The 20,302-nt window shown below is 41.8% G+C and overlaps 1 long non-coding RNA gene across 1 annotated transcript; it reads left to right on the top strand.

Moving 5' to 3' along the window:
• The first annotated feature begins 6,643 nt into the window (after nucleotides 1-6,643).
• Nucleotides 6,644-7,724, top strand: LOC140453108 (uncharacterized). The gene is made up of 3 exons (XR_011952301.1): nucleotides 6,644-6,801; nucleotides 7,022-7,099; nucleotides 7,548-7,724. It is a non-coding gene; the product is annotated as an uncharacterized lncRNA (long non-coding RNA).
• The last annotated feature ends 12,578 nt before the right edge of the window (nucleotides 7,725-20,302 follow it).

The raw sequence follows: 20,302 nt of genomic DNA, 5'->3' as shown, positions 1-20,302 counted from the left end.
TCACTGTTTTGTGAGTGAAAGTGGATTTGAGGTTTGTCCTCATTTCCCTGAAAACTGGTTGAACGGGAGGGTTTGGGGCCTGGCTTTGCCATTCCTCTCCCTTGTAAAATTGCTGTTTTCTCCGTTTACAGCTGTTAATGTTAATTGTTTTGTAAACTGTGGATTGTTTTATAAAATAAATAAAACAGGAGAAAACAGAGTCCGTGTGAATGATGTAAACCTCGACAAATCGATTTTGTCCATTGTATCATTCCCAGCTCTGTGTGTCCCTGTTCTTTTGTTTAACTTAATCGTCACGTGTCTGCCCATTTCCCCCTTCTCCTTTTCTGAGCCGTTTATTATCTCCCTTATTGCTCACGACTCTCCTGATTTCCCTATCCTGAGCAAACCTGGAGACCTCCCTCAAGTTGAGGTTAGTGCCAGAGGATGGGAGAATTACAAAATTAACCCCTTGTTCAAAAAGGGTATGCTAAGCAATTACAGACCCATCAGTTTAACTTTGGTCGTGTAGAAACTTCTTGAATACGAGTTTGGGATAAAATTAAGACTGTCATGGACCATCAGTTAATCACTTCGAGCCAGAATTGTACCCTGTGGGAAGGTGATGCTAACTAACTTGGTGGACTTTTATAAAGACATGAAAGAGAGGATGGATGTGGTTAATTCAATCAATAACATGTACATGAACACCTGAAAGGAATTTGAAACAGTGTCACACAACAGACTTGTGAGAAAGCTCACTAAGAGAAGTGAAGCGACAGTGGCAATGTTGATATAAAGCAACGGCAGGAACCAGAGAAAAGGTTACTCGATCTTGTTCATTATGGAACAATTTGTCTGGTGGTGTTTCCAGAGTCAGCACTGAGATACTTACATTTCCTGGTTCACAAGGAAGCTCACAAGGCAAGTTTAAATTTGCAGATGATACAAAACTTAGAAACATTGTGAACTGTGAAGAAGATGATGTAGAGCTGCCAATGGTTGAAGACAAGTGATTGGAGTGGGCAAAGAAATAGCTGATGAAAGTCAGTGGGGCAAACTGTGAGGTGATACATTTCTTCGTAAACCATGGAAAGTCAGTAAACAAGAATGGCTTCTAATTTAAATGGGACCGGAACAGCGGGATATGGCAGAATATGTGCATAATGGTTTCAAGTTAGCAGGGCAGGAGGAGCACACAGTTACTTGTCAATAGCAACGAGATACTATCAATTATTCAAGTCTCATTTGCCAGCATTTTGCCCATACCCCAAACACCCTTCCTATTCATGCACCCATCCAGCTGCCTTTTCAATGCTGAATTGAATCAGCCTTCATCACCTTCTCTGCCAGTTCATTCCATACACACACCACCCTCCGCATGAAAATGTTGTCGTTTAGCTCCCTTTAAAATCTCTCCTTTCTCACCTTCAACCTATGCCCTCCAGTTTTGGACTTCCCAACACTGGGAAAAAGATCTTGGCTATTCACCTTATTTATGATCCTCATTATTATATAAACCTCTGGATGGTCACTTTTCACCCTCCCACACTCCATGGAAAACAGTCCCATCCCTTTCAGCTTCTCATGAAAGCTCACAATCCTTCACCCCCAGCAACAATCTTGTAAATCTTTTCTGAACACTTTCAAGTTTGCAAATCTTCTGATAGCAGGGACAGCAAAAATGAATACATTAGTACAAAAATGTTTGTACAGACACAACAGGATCTCCTCGCTCTTGTTCTCGAAAAACATAGACCTGATCTAAAAGTTAAAGTTTGAAATTGGAGCAAGTCCAATAAAGGCAAGCATACTAAGTACCCAGTCTATGCGCCACTTCAATTTCAAGGACCTATGAACCTGCACCCCAAGGTCTCTTTGTTCAGCAGCACTCCCCAGGATCTAACCATTAAGTGTTAATATCCTATCCTGCTTTGTCTTACCAAAATGTAACACCTCACATTTCTCGAAGTTCAAATCCATCTGCCACTCCTCAGGACATTAGTCCATCTGATCAAGGTCCCGTTGTGCTCTGAGATAACTTTCTTTGCTGTCCACAACATCACCACTTTTGTTACCATCGGCAAACTTTTAACCATGCATCCTATGGTCACGTCCTAATCATTTATATAATTGACAGAAAGCACTAACCCTTGCAGGATACCACTGGTCATAGGCCTCCAGTCAGAAAAGAATCCTACACCACCACCCTCTGTCTCTCCTACCTTCAAGTCAATCTGTGTCCAAATGATTAGCTCTCCCTTGCAATACAACCTCACTAAAGTCTACCATGGAGAACCTTGTTGAATGCCTTGATGAAGCCCACATAGACAGTGTCCACCACTCTACATTCAGTCATCATTTTTGATAATTTCTTCAAAATACTCAGTCAGGTTAGTGAGAGATGAATTCCCACACACAAAGCCATGTTGACTATCCTTAACCATTCCTTGCCTTTCCATGATCATGATAATGTGTTTGTAGAATCTCACTGGATTCTCCTTTAGCCTATTTTACAAAGCTATCTTCCATCTTCTCTTTTTGTCCTCCTGGTCTTCCGCTTGAGTCTGCTCCTTGATCCCTTATACTCCTCAAGGGATCCATTCCGTCCCAGCTGTCTGTATCTGATATTTGTCTACACTTTCTTGACCAGGCCTCAATTTTCCTAGTCCTCCAGCATTCCCTACACCTAACAGCCTTGAGTTTCATTCTAACAGTAACTTACTGCGCATTGCCTCATTTTCCAAGGCCTCCCACTTTCTAGCCATCCTGTGAATATCCACTCCGAACCAACTCCTGAAAGCCCACTCTGAACACAATCAAATTGGCCGTCTTCTAATTTCCAACGTTAACTATTGGATCAAGTTTATGCTTTCCTGCAACTATTTTGAAACTGATACAGTTCTGATGACTGGTCCAAAGCTCTCCCCCACTGACGCATCAGTCCCTTGCGTAATGAGCATGTGATACGGTAGGATCTATTCATAATGGTGAAGATACAGGAACACGGAGATTACATTAATCCTGGATAAGACACCGGTCACTAAGCAGTTGGAGTATTGTGTTCAGTTTTGAAGATAGATTGGAAATGGGGAGACAGTGTTCCATGGAGAGGAGAACGTGAGGAAGTTCGGCTGAAGTTTTCATGATTTTGAAAGATCTGGGTAAATAAAAATTATTGCAACTCATAAAAAAATGGACACGAGAGAGTACAGATTTAAAGCAACTTTTAAAAGAAGCAAAGGTGACATAAGATGAAATAATTTCACATTGCTGTACCCTACACAAATATTCAGAATTCCTACAGTGCCTTATGTTAATAAGGCAAGTGACTGAGGTGTCAGTAGGGGGAGACTTTGGGACAGTCAACATAAACATAATTGCATTAGTTTTAAAATAGTTGTGGAAAAGCATAGACCTGATATAAAAGTTAAAGTTTGAGAATGGAGGAAGTTTGATGATGTTCAGCAAGAACTTTCAGAAGTTGATTCTGGGCGGGAAAGTGGGAGCCCTAGAAAAATGAGGTAATGAGAGCCCAGAGACAGCATGTTCCCATTCGAATGAAGCTCAATATTGTTAGGTGGAGGGAATGATGAAGGACGTGGAATATTGAGGCCTGGTCAAGAAAAAGAAGAAGACATATGATAGGTATAGACAGCTGATACTGAATCAATCCCTTGAGGAGTATTAAGGAAAGAGGAGTATACTTAATAGGGAACCAGAAGGGCAAAAGAGAACATGGGAGATAGCTTTTGGAAAATAGGCTTAAGGAGAATCCAAAGAGAGACGACCAGTGCGTTAATGCCAAACAAGTAACTTGGGAGAGAATTAAAGATCAACAAGGCAGGAATATTGGGGGGTGGGGGTGTAGGGTGGGCAACAGCAGATGAATGAGATACCAGATGAGTATTTTGCATCAGTGTTTACTGTGGAGAAGGAGAAAGAAGGTAGAAAACTTGGAGAAGTACATTGTGATAATTTAAAAATATTCATATTACAGAAGAGGAGTTGCTGGAGGTCTTAAAATGCATACAAATTACCAGGACCTGCTCAGGTGTACCCCAGAACTTTGTTGGAAGGTAAGGAAGTGCATTCTGGGCCCCTTCCTGAGATATTTGTATCATTGATAGCCACAGGTGAGGTGACAGTAGACTAGAGATAGGCTAATGTGATGCCATTATTGAGGAAAGATGGTGAGGAAAAGTCAAAGTTCTGCTTGACGTCAGTGATGGGACAGTTGTTGGAGGTCATTCTGAGGGACAAGATTTACATGTACTTGGAAAGGCAAAGATTGATTACTAACAGTCAACATGACTTTCTGTGGGGGAGTTCATGTCTCAATAACTTGACTGAGGGTTTTGAAGAAGTGTTAAAGAAGATTAATGAACGTATAGTTGTGGACAGTCTATATGGAGTTTTTCAAGGCATTCAACAAAGTTCGGCATGGTAGACTGTTTAGCAAGGTTAGATTGCATGGAATACAGGGAGAACTAGCTATTTAGACACTGATTGATGAGAGGGTAGGAGACAAAGAGGGTGGAGTAGCGATGCTTTTTTGAAGGAGCAGGTGGACAGGGTAGTGAAGAAGGCATTTGGTGCACTTGCCTTTATTGGTCAGTGCATTGATACGTGTTGGGAAGTCATGTTGTATCTGTACAGAACATTGGATAGGCTATTGAATAGTCCATTCATTTCTGGTTTCTCTGATACAGGGAGAGTATTGTGAAACATAGAAGGGCTCAGAAAAGGTTTACAAGGTTGTTGCTGGGGTTACAGAATTGTGAGCTTTGGTGAGAGATGGAATATGATGGGACTGTTTTCCCTGGAGTATTGGAGGTGAGGGGTGACCATTCAGAGTTTTATAAAACCATGAGGGACCCAAGAACTTTTTCCCGGTATAGAGGAGTCCAAAACTAGAGGGCATACATTTAGGTGAGAAGGCACAGATTTAAAATGGACCTAAGGGGCAAGCATTTCAGGCAGTGGATGGTCAGTGTATGGAATGAGCTGTCAGAGGAAGTGGTTAAGGCTGGTACAATTACAACATTTTAAGGAGAGCTGGATGGATACATGAATAGGAAGGGTTTTTAGTGTATCGGATATGGGCAAAACATTGGCAAATGGGGTCGGATTATATTAGGTATCTAGTCAGTGTAGGCAAGTAACTGTGCTCTCAACCTGTTCTGCCATCTTGAAACCCTTATGCACATATACTGCCATGTCTCTCTGTTCCTTACCCACTTAAATTAGTAGCCATTCTTGTTTACTGCAACTCCATGTTTTACCATAAAATGTATCATCTCACAGTTTGCCTCACTGAATTTCATCAGCCACTTCTTTACCCACTCCAACAACATGTCTTCAACCATTGGCAGCTCTACATTATCTTCCTCACACTTAACAATGTTTCGAAGTTTTGCATCATCTGCAAAGTTTGAAATTGCCTCGTGCACTCCAAGATCCTTTCGAGTAAACCAGGAAGTGTAAGTATCCCAATAGTGACTCAGGAAACAGCATCAGACAACTTGCTCCATAACGAACAACATCAATTAACCTTTCCTCGGTTTCCTGCTTTGCTTTCTATGTACATTGTCACTGTAGCTTCACTTTGCCTGAGCAATAAGCTTTCTCGCAGGTCTGATGTGTGAGACTGATTCAAATTCGTTTCTGGTATTCATGTACATGATATTGATGGCATGAACCTCATCCATCTTCTCTTTTATGTCTTCATAAACGTTCAGCAAGTTAGATAAAAAGTTGCAATGTTGCTATTTTGACTTTACCTAATGATCTGATATATGCCCGTGTCAGCATTAGTTGTCCCATACTCGTATTCAAGAAGTTTCCACACGACCAGAATTGAACTGGTGGGTCTGGAATTGCTGGGCATCTCCTTTTTGAACAATAGAGTAATTTTGTAATTCTCCCATCCTCTGGCACTAGCCCCAACTCGAGGGAGGTCTCCAAGTTTGCTCAGGAATGGGAGATCAGGAGAGTAGTGAGTAATGAGGGAGATAATAAACGGCTCAGAAAAGGAGAAGGGGGAAATGGGCAGACACGTCACAACTAAATTAAAGAACAAGGACACACAGAGCTGGGAATGATATACGTTGGACAAAATGGATTTGTCGTGGTTTGCATCAGCCACTCAGTCTCTGTTCATATTTGGGGAGGTACACAATTTCTTTTACATACGGAAAGGTGTACAAGCAGCAGAGAACTGGTCCAATCCTGCATTTTGGTTGTGAGAAACATCGCCTCCAACACAGAATTAGCTCAGAGACTGATCATTTATTCCTTTATCCATTCTGTGTATTTATATGTACTTTTATTATTTCTTTCATGACCAATCTATTCAGCCGTTTACTATCCTAGAAAGCTCGTTAAATTAACTAATTTTAAAAGGTAAATGACTTTGATTTGCGAGAAAGAAAATGATAAGTGAGGCGATGGACAGAGTGCAGACCATACCTACCCTGGGCCCTACAGTGTGGTTTCACTCACTCTCCAAATATTTCCCAACACAGGATCTCTGTATTACACTGATTGAGAAATCCCTTCGGGCCTTGTTGTGAATGAAGGAAGCGGCTGCAATTCAAACCTCCAGACGCTGACTCACTCCGAAGGGCCGCGTACATTCAGGTAGCGCCGAGCCGCCCGTTGCACCGTTTTGCAGCCGGTTCGCCTCCCATCACAAGCTCATAAAGCTCGGCTCGGCTTCAGCAAACGGCACAAGGTCGAGAAGCGCGGATTGGAGCCGGCTGGAAGCTGCAGAAGAAGTTGGTGAGATGTCGGACCCGAAGCCCTGTGTGTGCCTGGATGGTGAGTGGGGCTTGGTGCAAGTGCTTTCAGCACAGTGTCCCAGTGCGGGGCCTCAGTCTGACTGGGAGACAGCAGCATTGCAGGGAGGGCCAGGCTGCTTCTTCAACTCACTGCAGCCCAGGGCAATGGCTCAAAGAGCCGGGCCCCGTGCCCAGCCCGTGCCTGGGGCCATTGCTGGGCGGTGCACACCACTCACTCTCTGTGTTTTTCCTCTTTTCAGGATCCTGCTCCTGTGAAAACACCTGCAGATGCTCCAACTGTCAATGTGCCACCAGCAAAGCTGGACGCTGCCAGAAAAGTGAGTGACTGGGACAGGCTTTCAAACTGCTCCCGTTCTATTGGTGTGACACATAGTCCTGGGCACAACTCACACAGGGACACCACAGACACATACATGATCCGGGATTACACCGGATTGAATTGCCATCCGATTTCTACAATGTCCAATCAGCAGAGTCTCCAGACCAGAAGCTGCTGCTGAAAGCAATGTCTGAGGTTCCCATCGGAAAGCGCTGATCTTATAGACTTCTCATTAGAAACCGTGTTGTGGAGATAGTGACAGGAACATCATCCCTCAAACTGTCTCTCACTGGGATGTGCTGCTGAGTCTCTTCAGGGGGGTGACTGGGAGATGGGAGACCGATGGGTTTGTGAGGGAGGAGCTGGGTGCTGTCATGGGAGGCTGTGGGAGCTTTCAGTGAACGAATTGATTGTGAGTGATTTGTGCCTTTGTCCTCTCCTCTCAGGTTGCTGCTCTTGCTGTCCTGCAGCATGCACCAACTGTGCCAATGGCTGTGTGTGTAAAGGGAAAACCTCTGAGAAATGTACCTGCTGCTCCTGAACAACACGCTTTTCAGACACAATCTCTGAAAGATTGTCCATTTGTCCTGTATTCCCCAAGGTGTATGTCCTCATTATGTAGATCCAGAGTTTTATTTTAGCATAAACTAATGAATTGCATGTGAATTGATTTTGTAAATTTGTGTTTCGTATCAGTTACTAAAATAAATTCTTCTATTTACTTGATAACTACAATTGTGTTCATCAGTGAAGTGATATTTACAATCCTAATGTAACCTGCAATGAACATGTTCAAACCTGAACAGTCCACAGCAGATAACAGGTCATTAGAAGTCACAGTGCAGTCTGGTGTAGTTTGGATGTGGTGAAACCAGGTGGTGTTGGGGTGGTATCAGGGATGGTGGAGTGAATGGTTCCATGGTGTCACTGCGTCAATGTTAAGATTCCTGTCAGTGAGGAGAGTTCCTGCATGTCTGTCACCATGTCACCAAAATGTGAGTATTGGGGATAATCGTGTTTGTGTTTCCCAGTTGTGATTCAACTTAACACTGTATCACATTGATAAGGAACCCCAGAGTTGGGTGCCAACTGTAAGGAATAATTTTCAATAATATAGCATTTCCCAACTACAGGACATCTGAAAGCACACACAGACATTGCAGTAATTTTGAAATGAAATGTTGATATTTCAGCAACACACACATAATTTTGCAGTGACCCAGAAATGGTTGACATGATCCATTTGGTACAAAAATATCAGGAGGCAATATGAATTAATGGCATTGAATGGAAGGGGCATACATTTACAGAGGGTGCTGGCAGTATTCCCACATCACTCAGTAATGATGGGAGAAGAAGGAAAGAGTGCAAATGATGCAATATTCTCAGCTTTATTAGTAGTGATGTAGATTAGAGAAGTAGGGAGGATGCACTAAACATTTACCAGACGCTCATCAGACCTCAGTTGGAATATAGTGTTCAGTTTTGAAGATCGGTTGGAAATGGTGAGGCTGAGTGAGGAAAAGACAAAGGGCAATGTGATTGAAGGTTTCAAGGTTGTGAAAAGTGTGAGTGTGGGAGATAGGGAGAATGATATTCCAGCTCATAAATAATGAAAAGGAGGGTACAGGTTTAAAGCAATCTGTAAAAGAAGTAATTGTGAAACAAGTCAACAGTGGTTTCACAGGGCGAGAGGAATGTACTGTATGAAAGTGTTATTGAGATAAATTTAAGTGAGGCACTCAAAAGAGGATACATTATAGAACTCCTACAGTGTGGAAACAAGCCCTTCGGCCCAACAAGTCCACACTGATCGTCCAAAGTATTCCCCTAATAAGTTACATTTAACCCTGACTAAATTCACCCTGCACATCCCTGAACACCATGGGCAATTCAGCATGGCCAATTCACCTAACCTGCACATTTCTGGAATGTGGGAGTACCTGGAGGAAACCCACACAGGGGAGAATGTGCAAATTCCACACAGACAATAACCTGAGGCTGGAATCAAACCCATGTCCCTGGTGCTGTGAGGCAGCAGTGCTAACCACTGAGCCACTATGCTACCCCGTCAGTAATTGACTAGCATGATATGTGGAGTTACAGGAGAATGGTGGGGCTTTTGCACTATGTGATCATGGTAACTCAAAGAACTGATGCAGAAACTCCAGTCAAATGGTCTGCTACTGCACTGTAACAATTGTTAGATTGTCTAATATCACGCCTTGTATCCCCGCATCCAGGTGATTAATATTTTTTGTGATGAAAATGTGTTATCTGAAATCTAAATTTGTAATGTTGGCATATATATATAACCAATAGTTTGGACACAACAACTTGCAGAGTTTCCCATAACTGAAGGATGAACAATTTCTGTTTTCATTGTGGATAGTTTTAAAAATCACATGTTTCATGATTTTGCGAATAATCTTTACATCTTTTTTTGAATAAATGTTACTTGCAGTGCATGACTTAGGGTCAGTGTCACTGAAGCAACCTGATTGACTTGTTTTAGATACACAACTGAACTGAGTCTAAAATATGTATAATTAGTAATATCACCATCACTCCCTTTTTAAATTCAAACTTGGAGGTGACATGAAAACAGATCCGTTCACACTTCCCCTTTTGGTTCTAACATGACCAGAAACACTGTATACATATCAAAAATATTGTCTGCAGTACATGACTACTACATACTTCTCTCCAATTTTAAAAAAATAAATGTTCACCATTACACACAGTCACCAGTCCCGGAGCCAAAGTTCTGTTGATGCTCCCATGTCTGATTAATATCAGGTGGTTCCATTTCACTGATATGCAGATTTATTTGACAGTGTTGAAACTACTTTTGCAAGTCTAGATGGGAGCATCACCTGCATTCCTGCCCACAATCCTGCGTCTTGTAAATCCACAGAGCGTACATCAAGTGTACTGTTATTGGATTATCAATCTTCTTGAAAGAACTTTATCAAGTTTGATTAACATGACTATATACTATCTTTAATTGATAAAACAATTTATTCTTTCAATGCCAATCAATATTTTCCAGGAATATCGCATCCAAAATGATCCCCAGTACAAACGTTTAGCTGACTGACCTGTAGTTCCAAGATTTGCAATTCAACTGTTTATTTCTAAATGGGTGTGCAACATTTGCCATTAGAGATCTCGAGTGGAACCTCAGGCCACCGTCAGTCATGTTTTCAAACTTAATGAATCCCATCTCCCCGCACTTGGCTCACATCCCACCAAACCTTTCCCATTTCTAATCACACCCAAATTTCTTTTAAGTGTTGGAACTGTCCCTGTAACCATCACTTTCTCTGGCAATTTATTCCACACCCAAACCACTCTCTTCAAAAAAATTGCGCTTCATTTCCTTTTTAAATCTTTTTCGTCTCACCATAAAAGTTAGCCCCCTAGTTTTGAACTCCCTCAATCAACCTGAATGTATCCCATGTTGATTGGTTGAGTTGTATGATTTGATGGTCGTCAACATGTGAAGTCCTCATTATCCAAATTGTCCAATCAACTTTCAACTCCTTTCGACTCCTCCATTACTATTATATCAGCAACGTTCTGTTCCCGAGAGAAGAAGGTGATCAAAATGAACATCATCCAGTATTTTCAGCATGTTGTCTGCACACAGAGTGAGTCTCCTTGTCAGTTCCAGATCAGCACCACATCCTCCTTTGACTATTGTTTTGTTACTTATGTGTTTATTGGGTAAACGTCCAGAGTCTGAGGTCCTTTCAACAGACAGCACAGAAGGGATAAAATCCAGGCTAGATGCTGAATATACCTAATTAATTAACAGCTGTCCATGTGACAATTTTATACCAAGTTATTATTTCTCGAAGTTTCTCCACTACCAAAGTTGAACTGACAGGTCGATACATACTGAGCACTTCCTTGCAACCTGTGTTTGAATTGTCGTAAGCAATGAGGTGGATAATAAAAGGCTCAAGAAAATAGAATGATGAAGTGAGCAGATACATGACTGATGAAATGCCAGGAAAGAACAGTGATAGAAAGAGCCGGTAATACCAAGGTGGCTGAAATAGCCTCCTTTATGTTTGTATCATTCATTAAATCTCTGTTAATGGTTACAGAGGCATGGGATACATTTTACACAGAAAGATGGACAGACAGCAAAGACTGACCAATTGACCCATTTTGGATCAAGAGAAACATTGTCTGGAACACTTAAAACCTTGCACCTGCTTTTCTTTAAACGCCTCTGAAGAATATGATTCAGAAACTTGAGGGTGCAGAATAAGCTGACAGATAGAATAGGCTGATATCCAATTTATAGTATAGTTCTTAATGGAATGCTGCTTCATTTCTGTATAAGAACAACAACAGAACTACCACTGAATTATTCAATCCATTATTCCTGAAAGTGGGTCAGCAACACAGGGTTTAACCTCATTCACCAAGCTGACACAGACATTAATGTGGCTTCACAGTTTGATATTATGCAATGTGGTTTGTTCATGCAATGATGGCTCAATATCATTTCCTATGCATTATATGGCCGCTCATTTCAGAAAAATATATGAGTTTTCAAGCGTTTCAAAGATTGAAATTTTATTGAAGTATTCATACAAAAACAAAGCAGATTGAACACAGTCAATAAACTTGGAATGAGTCACAAACATACACAAATCCTCAGGGCAGAGACAGTGAGGACATGCAGCTTGGGGAATGCAGTACAAATGGATAATCTTTCAGAGGCTGTGTCTGAAGAGCATGTTGTTCAGGAACAGCAGGTACATTTCTCAGACATTTTCCATTTACACACATAGCCCTTGGCATAGTTGGTGCATGCTGCAGGACAGCAAGAGCAGCAACCTGAGAGGAGAGGACAAAGACACAAATCACTCACAATCTATTATCCTGATATTTTGGCACCGTGTTTTAGCCCGAAATGTTGATTCTCCTGCTCCTTTGATGCTGCCTGTCCTGCTGCGCTTTTCCAGCAACACATTTTTCAACAGTGTTTTAGCTGCCAATATTGTCAAATTCTATTCTTGTTTTAAAACTCAGTTGGTCAGGATTGGTTATGTCTGTGTTAGTTACTCATTGAAATCATTGGTTGAGAGGTCAGATTTGCCTTGCCAAAACTGGAATATTGCAAGAATGTGAAGATGCATAAGTTAAACGGTATTATCTTAGAGAACGGTCTGTAAAGCACACAAGGTGCTGAAGCAGAAAGATGTCACTGAAGTTCTCAACATGACAGAACTAAACTTGTGAGAAGTATTGATAATTTTAGTGAGTATTTTTCAATGCGGGAGTTAAAAATAAATGATCTAGGGAATGACAAGTAGGTAGTTTTAGTTAATGTTGGACAACTCAGAGGAAGACAATGATCAGACAGCAACATATCATAGACATCTCCGAATGTGAAGCTGAGCATTCCAGACTGAGTAATCACATTTACTGTGTCAAGAACTAAGCCACGAGACAACCAATGTTAAGAGCCTGCATGTACCTCACATAGGGATAACTGTAATATTGAAAACTCAGTATTTATTAATGATGTGTGAAGGGGAAACTGCAGTAATTATGATTACCTGAAACACCTCCACCCCACCCACACATACACATCCACAAAACTAACATTCAATTTCTATATTATGTCTGAACAGCTCAGCAATCCTATCTGTGGTCAATTTCGTTGAAGATTTTGCATCTTTCACTGTTCAAGCTCCACAGAACACCTCTTCCACCAGATCGCACCAGATGGCATTGTGGTTTAAAACATAATCTGATGGAACATTCCATGATTGTCCAGGGATGTGCAGGCAAGGTGGACTAGACTTTGGAAATGCTGGGTTACAGGGATAGGGTGGATGGGTGGGTAGATGTGTTTGGCATGCTATTTTGATGGTTGGTATGGAGTTGATGGGCTGAATGCTTCAACACTGTTGGGATTCTATAATTCTATGATGCCAGTTCATTCCCTAAACATCCAGATCTCTTTAGAACTATCATTTATTAAATAAAGTGAATGAGACTGCCATAGCACAATGAAATAGGTTTTCTTTTGCTGATACAAAGACGGCCATTTCAAAAACAATTCATTCACATGATGAACTGTTGCCTGGGATGCAGACCAAGATGCTGGTGAAGAGCAATCAATTTGTTGAAATGTGCTCTATGTATTGCCACGCTGTTCCTGATGAAGGGTTACACGTCAAAATGAAATGCTCAGAGACTCCTGAAGCTTGAAACAGCTGCTGCAAAGGCCCAATATAATAAAGCTACCATTTAAGGCCCTCCCACATTAGTACAATGTTGGGCTCAAACCCATGGATAAAGCTCTCAACCTCGATGGATCAGAAAACATTTGGCGTGAAATGTAACTGCTGTATCTTGTAAATGTAATATGTAATTTAAGTGTAGCATTGCACCATAACATTTAAGTGTTATGTTGAATGGAAATGAAAAATACCACACTTTATGTAATATCAGATTTAAATTGTTAGTTACTGCACTTTTACAAGTTTAATGAATGAAGCATCTTTCTTCTGAATTAGTTCACTGGACTTTATGAATGATTGTGCTTTAATACACTGAAATATTTAAATTGATGCGTTCCGCCAGCATTTATTGTGCAATGGTTGACAGCAATCTTGCATCTGAGTCAGAAAATTCCATGTTCAAATTCCCCTCATGGGTTTCCACAAGAAATCACACTAACCCTCCAGAGCTGAAGAAGTGCCACACTGCCAGAGGTGCTTTTACATTCTCTCAAGCAGCCAGCTCAGGCAGCAGTTTAGCATTCAAAAGATCTTATGTCCCTATTTCAAAAGAGAGTGGAGGAATAATCCATGGCCGATATATAACCTTCAAGAACACAAAACAGATTGACTGGTCACTTTGATAATGCTGCTTGTGAGAGTTTGCTGAATGCAAATTGCTTATAGTTTTAAAGTGCTATGAGACTTGCAAATCTTTCTTTTCCTTTCTTTGAATTGTCCCATGTTCTGCATGATTCTTTCTTAATGTAACACACAACTCATGCTATAGAAATAATTTGGACCATTTGAAAACTTAATGATGAAGCTGTAAGCGACTAACTGACAAGAATCTTCATGCTGAACTATATTCTTAAGGGCAACAGTTGGTTCAAATAATGATTGTTTAATCCCAATTAATTATGTGTGTTGACATCAAAATTCCAAAGAGGATTTTCAAAATAATCTCTTAATTCTACAGCAATTTTACAAATTTCTGCCTCTCCATGAATTTTCAGCAGAGGGAACCTTTCTTTGAGAGTTCACTGGTATTGTGAATTTCGGTGTGGAAATGAGTGGTTCACACCTGAATTCTCATTAGCAGTGAAGCATTCTCAAAGAATGGTTCCCAAAGGTGAATATTGATAGAGGAGGCAGAAATTTGTGAAATCGTTCTACAATTAAGAAATTATTTGGAAAGTCCTGTTTTGAAATTTGATGTCACCACATGTAATTAATTGGGATTAAATAATCATTATTTGAACTCACTGTTGATTGCATAAAATTAACTGTTTGTTCACTGCTGACTTCAGCTCCATTTTGGCATTTGGTGTTGTGACACTAGATATCAAAAGGATTGGTTAGTAAATCCACAATCCAATAGCTCATAGACATAGTGGTTGAACTTTCTTAAATCTGAATCTAACATAAGTTTGAATGTATTTCACCTTTCATCAGGCTGGACTGATACTGTGCCAGACCGGCTCTGATGTTCATTAAGGAGAAACAAGTGGAAAGATAGAGTTAGCTTCGCTCTCCCATACCTGCAATTCCAACCAGCAGTTACATCTGTGTTGAAGGGCCTCTTATTGGACTACAACCTTTGAAAATTATACACCAACCAACACTCCTGTCCCCCCACTCCATTCAAATTTGCAGCATGAGTCCACGATTTGGCCAGTAGGGGTCTGTGGCCATTGAATAAAGCATGCCTGATCTGGATATTCACACAACTCCACTTTACAGCTATAACCGTCCTGAGAATCTTTGATTTCCATAAGACCATAAGGCCATAAGACATAGAAGTGGAAGTAAGGCCATTTGGCCCATCCATTCCACTCCGCCACGTTATCATGATAGATGGGCATTTCAACTCCACTTACCCACACTCTCCCCGTAGACCTTAATTCATTGCAAGATCAAGAATTTATCAATCTCTGCTTTTGAAGACATTTAACATCCCGGCCTTCACTGCAATGAATTCCATAGGCCCACCGATCTCATTTCCCTTCTAAATTGACCCCCTCTGATTCTCAGGCGGTGCCCACAATCCCAGTCTCCCCAGGTAATAGAAACAAATTCTCCCCAATCAAACTGGAACATATGGATTTTGGGGATAACCTTGTCTATGTTTCCCAGTTATGATACAGTTTAACACTGTGTCACATTCGTAAGGAATCCCACTGTGCGGTATCAACTGTAAAGAATGATTTTCAAAGTTATAGCTCAATTACAGGACTTCTGAAAGTGCACTCAGACAATGCAGTAATTTCAAAATACACAGTTGACATTTTTGAAACACAGGGTCAATTTGGCAAACTTATAACCAGTTGACATGATCGATTTGGTTTGAAAATATGGAGAGGCAACATAAATTAAAGCAATTGAATGTAAACGATATGCACTAGCCAAGGGACCTGGCAGTAATTGTACATCACCTATGAACGATGGCAGGACGGGTGAAGAGCACAATCGGTGCCTTGTTCTATGCTTTATGAATAATGATGCAGAGTACAGTAGTAGGGAGGATACACTAAGAATATGTTAGACATTCATCACACCTCAGCTAGAATATTGGCAGCAAGGTGGCTCAGTGATCAGCACTGCTGCCTGACCTTTCCAGTTAATTGGGTTCAATCCCCCCCTCAGATGACTGTCTGTGTGGAGTTTGTATGTTCTGCCCGTAGCTGAATGGGTTTACTCATGGTTCTTTCCATGATCCAAAATGTGCATTTGGCCATGCATAATACAGGGTGACAGTGATAGGATAAGGAGGTGGGAATGGGTGGGAAGCTCTTCAAAGGGCCAGTGTGGACTCAATGGGCCAAAAGACGTGCTTCCACACAATAGGAATTCTATGATTGCTTCCAGTCTTGAAGATGGATTGTAAATGGTGAGCCTGATTTACTTAGAAAGGAAAAGGCCAAGGGGAAGTTTGATTGAGGTTTTCAAAGTCATGAAGGCCTGGGCATGAAAGAGAGGCAGAATGATATTCCAACTCACTAAAGGATGATGAAGAAGAAGGCACATGTTTAAAACAACGTATAAAAGAAGACATTCTGAAAGGAGGCAAAAATATTTTCGTAGAGCATGATGAAGGCTTTATTAAGGTATTCAAAAGAACTTTACATCACTATTTGATGAATGTAATGAGCAGGGTTAGAGGAAAAGGGTTGGGATATGGCACTAAGGGATGATGGTCACCTATAGAGCTGATGCATAAATTATGGTTAAATGGTCTCCTAGTGCACTGTAACAATTCTGAGAATCTGAGACTGTCTATTATTCTGCCTTGTATCTCCACATCCAGGTGATTAATATTTATTGTCTGTCTGCCACCATAACCCAATTTTGTGTCCAGTTGGCAAATTCACCCTAAAGCCTATGTGATCGAACTTTATAAATTAGTCTACCATGCCAAATCTTGTCAAACACTTTATTAATGTCCAAGTAAATAACATCTATGGCTCTGCCCTCAACAATCATTTGGGTTACTTCATTAAAAATATTCAATCACTTCTCTGAGACACGCTTCTCCTTGTACAAAGCCAGGCTGACTATCCCGAATCAGTCCTTGCCTCTCCAAATGCATGAACATTCAATCTTTCAGATTCAGTTCCAACAAATTACCCACCATTGATGTCAGACTCACAGGTCTCTATTTTCCAGGCTTCTCCTTACAGCCTTCCTTAAACAATGGCACAACGTTAGCCACTCCCCAGTCCTCCAATACTTCACCTGTGTTCGTACATAATGCAAGCAGTTCAGCTGGGGGCCCTATACTTTCCTCAACAACTTCCTACAACATGCTTGGATACACTTCATCAGTTCCTGGAGATTTATCTCCCCTTATATTTGCTAAGACCTCTGACATAATTCTCCGAAGATTAGAGTGTTGTTGCCAGATCCACTACTATTCCTGCCCAAATTCAAACTCATTAATCCTGAATACATCTCATCTCCATGGGTTGAGGTTTCGACTTGGATGGCAGTCAACACTTGGAGTCCTTGTTGTAGAAGGTATCAAATTCACTTTCAACTCCTCCATTACTGTTACTTAAACAACATTCTCTTCCCTACAGAAGGGAGGATGTAAATATATTTTATCAAGTACTTTAAGCATGTTGTCTGCCTCCAGCGGAAGGTTATTTGCTGTTTCCAAATCAGCACCACATCCTCCTTTGACTTTTAGTTTCCAACTTTGAGGTAAGGCCCACAGTCTGAGTTCCTCTCAACAGAGAACACCAGAGAGATAATAGCCAGGAAAGATTCTGACACTACCTAATTAATCAACATCTCTCCCATTTAATTTTTTTTCTTGTTTTCTTCTTTTTTTTATTTCTTTACCCCCACACTACCATCTAACTGCGGTGGTAATTATATTTTGCCCAGCACCCATGTTGTGTGTGTGCAGGTGTGAGACACAGTGAGAGACACAAGGTGTATGTTTTTTTATTCAATTTCCACCACCAGGAAATTTTTCTAATTTTATAGCAGGATTTTCTTACTCAAACTTTCTCTTCTACCAAGGTTGAAATTGCTGGTCTGTAATTACTGGGCTTCGCCTTACAACTTGCTTTTGAACAAGGGGACAATTTTGTAATTCTTTGCCTGTCTTAATTGAACTCCAAGCCCAGGGGACTTTCTGCTTTGCTTCAGGTTTGAACAACACTGGGTAGCACTGCGCCAGAGACCCGGGTTCAATTCCCGCCTCAGGCGACTAACTGTGTGGAGTTTGCACGGCCTCCCCCTGTCTGCGTGGGTTTCCTCCGGGTGCTCCGGCTTCCTCCCACGGTCCAAAGATGTGCAGGTCAGGTGAATTGGCCATGCTAAATTGCCTGTAGTGGTAAATGTAGGGGTATGGGTGGGTTGCGCTTCGGCGGGCCGGTGTGGACTTGTTGGGCCGAAGGGAATGTTTCCACACTGTAAGTAATCTAAACTAAAGTAATCAAATCTAAAAAAACACAATAAGCGTAAACAATGAAATGGAGAACAAGAGGCTGAAGACAACAGAATGGGAAAGTGCACAGACACATGACAGATGAAACACAATAAAAATAATAGGAAGAGCTGGTAATGGTACAGTGGCTGAAGTCGCATTCATTAGGTTGGCATTATTCATTAAATCTCTGCTAATGCTTACAGAGGCATTAGACTCAAACACTGACCAATTCACACATTTCAGAGCGGGAGAAATATTGCCTGGAACACAGGAACACATGGCTGGTCTTTTTAAAATTCCTTCAAGTAATCTGTTTCATAAACTTGAGTATGCACAATAAACTGACAGATGGTACAGACGAATATCCAATTTATGGTATAGTTCATAATGGGATACTGCATCACTGTTGCATACGAGCATTAGCCGAACTGCCAATGAATTCCCCACACCACCATTCCTGAAATTGGTCCGCCCGCAGAGAGTTTAACCTCATTTACTCGACTGACACAGACAATAATCTGGCTTCAAAGTTTAATAGTATGCAGTGCGGGTTCTGCACAGATCGCTCAATGGCATTTCCGATTTGTTGCATCGTCGCTCATTTTAGTAAAAAAAAAGAGGACTTTTCAAATGTATCGTAGTGTGGAATTTTATTCAGGTACTTATATCAAAAGACAAGCAAAACAACATTCAATAAACTTGCAATGATTCACAATAATACACAAATCATCGGAGCTACATAAAGAAAATATGCAGCTTGGAGAATACAATACAAATTGACAATCTTTCAGAGATTGTGTCTGAAGAGCGTGTTGTTCAGGAGCAGCAGGTACATTTCTCAGAGGTTTTCCCTGAACACACACAGCCATTGGCACAGTTGGTGCATGCTGCAGGACAGCAAGAGCAGCAACCTGAGAGGAGAGGACAAAGACACAAATCACTCACAATCAATTCGTTCACTGAAAGCTCCTACAGCCTCCCATGACAGCACCCAGCTCCTCCCTCACAAACCCATCGGTCTCCCATCTCCCAGTCACCCCCCTGAAGAGACTCAGCAGCACATCCCAGTGACAGACAGTTTGAGGGAAGATGTTCCTGTCACTATCTCCACAACACGGTTTCTAATGAGAAGTCTATAAGATCAGCGCTTTCCGATGGCAACCTCAGACATTGCTTTCAGCAGCAGCTTCTGGTCTGGAGATTCTTCCGATTGGACATTGTAGAAATCGGATGGCAATTCAATCCGGTGTAATCCCGGATCATGTATGTGTCTGTGGTGTCCCTGTATGAGTTGTGCCCAGGACTATGTGTCACACCAATAGAACGGGAGCAGTTTGAAAGCCTGTCCCAGTGACTCACTTTTCTGGCAGCGTCCAGCTTTGCTGGTGGCACATTGACAGTTGGAGCATCTGCAGGTGTTTTCACAGGAGCAGGATCCTGAAAAAGAGGAAAAACACAGAGAGTGAGTGGTGTGCACCGCCCAGCAATGGCCCCAGGCACGGGCTTGGCAGGGGACCCGGCTCTTTGTGCCATTGCCCTGGGCTGCAGTGAGTTGAAGAAGCAGCCTGGCCCTCCCTGCAATGCTGCTGTCTCCCAGTCAGACTGAGGCCCCGCACTAGGACACTGTGCTGAAAGCACTTGCACCAAGCCCCACTCACCATCCAAGCACACACAGGGCTTCGGGTCCGACATCTCACCAACTTCTTCTGCAGCTTCCAGCCGGCTCCAATCCGCGCTTCTCGACCTTGTGCCGTTTGCTGAAGCCGAGCCGAGCTTTATGAGCTTGTGATGGGAGGCGAACCGGCTGCAAAACCGGGTAACGGGTGGCTCGGCGCTACCTGAATGTACACGGTTCCCCGGAGTGAGTCAGCGGCTGGAGGTTTGAATTGCAGCCGCTTCCTTCATTCACAACACGGCCCGAAGGGATTTCTCAATCAGTGTAATACAGAGATCCTGTGTTGGGAAATATTTGGAGAGTGAGTGAAACCACACTGCAGGGTTCAGGGTAGGT

Source organism: Chiloscyllium punctatum, chromosome 26, assembly GCF_047496795.1.
Source record: "Chiloscyllium punctatum isolate Juve2018m chromosome 26, sChiPun1.3, whole genome shotgun sequence".
In the NCBI taxonomy this organism is placed as follows: domain Eukaryota; kingdom Metazoa; phylum Chordata; class Chondrichthyes; order Orectolobiformes; family Hemiscylliidae; genus Chiloscyllium; species Chiloscyllium punctatum.
The sequence above is the reverse complement of the archived record's forward strand: the minus strand, read 5'-3'. Positions and strand labels throughout refer to the sequence as shown.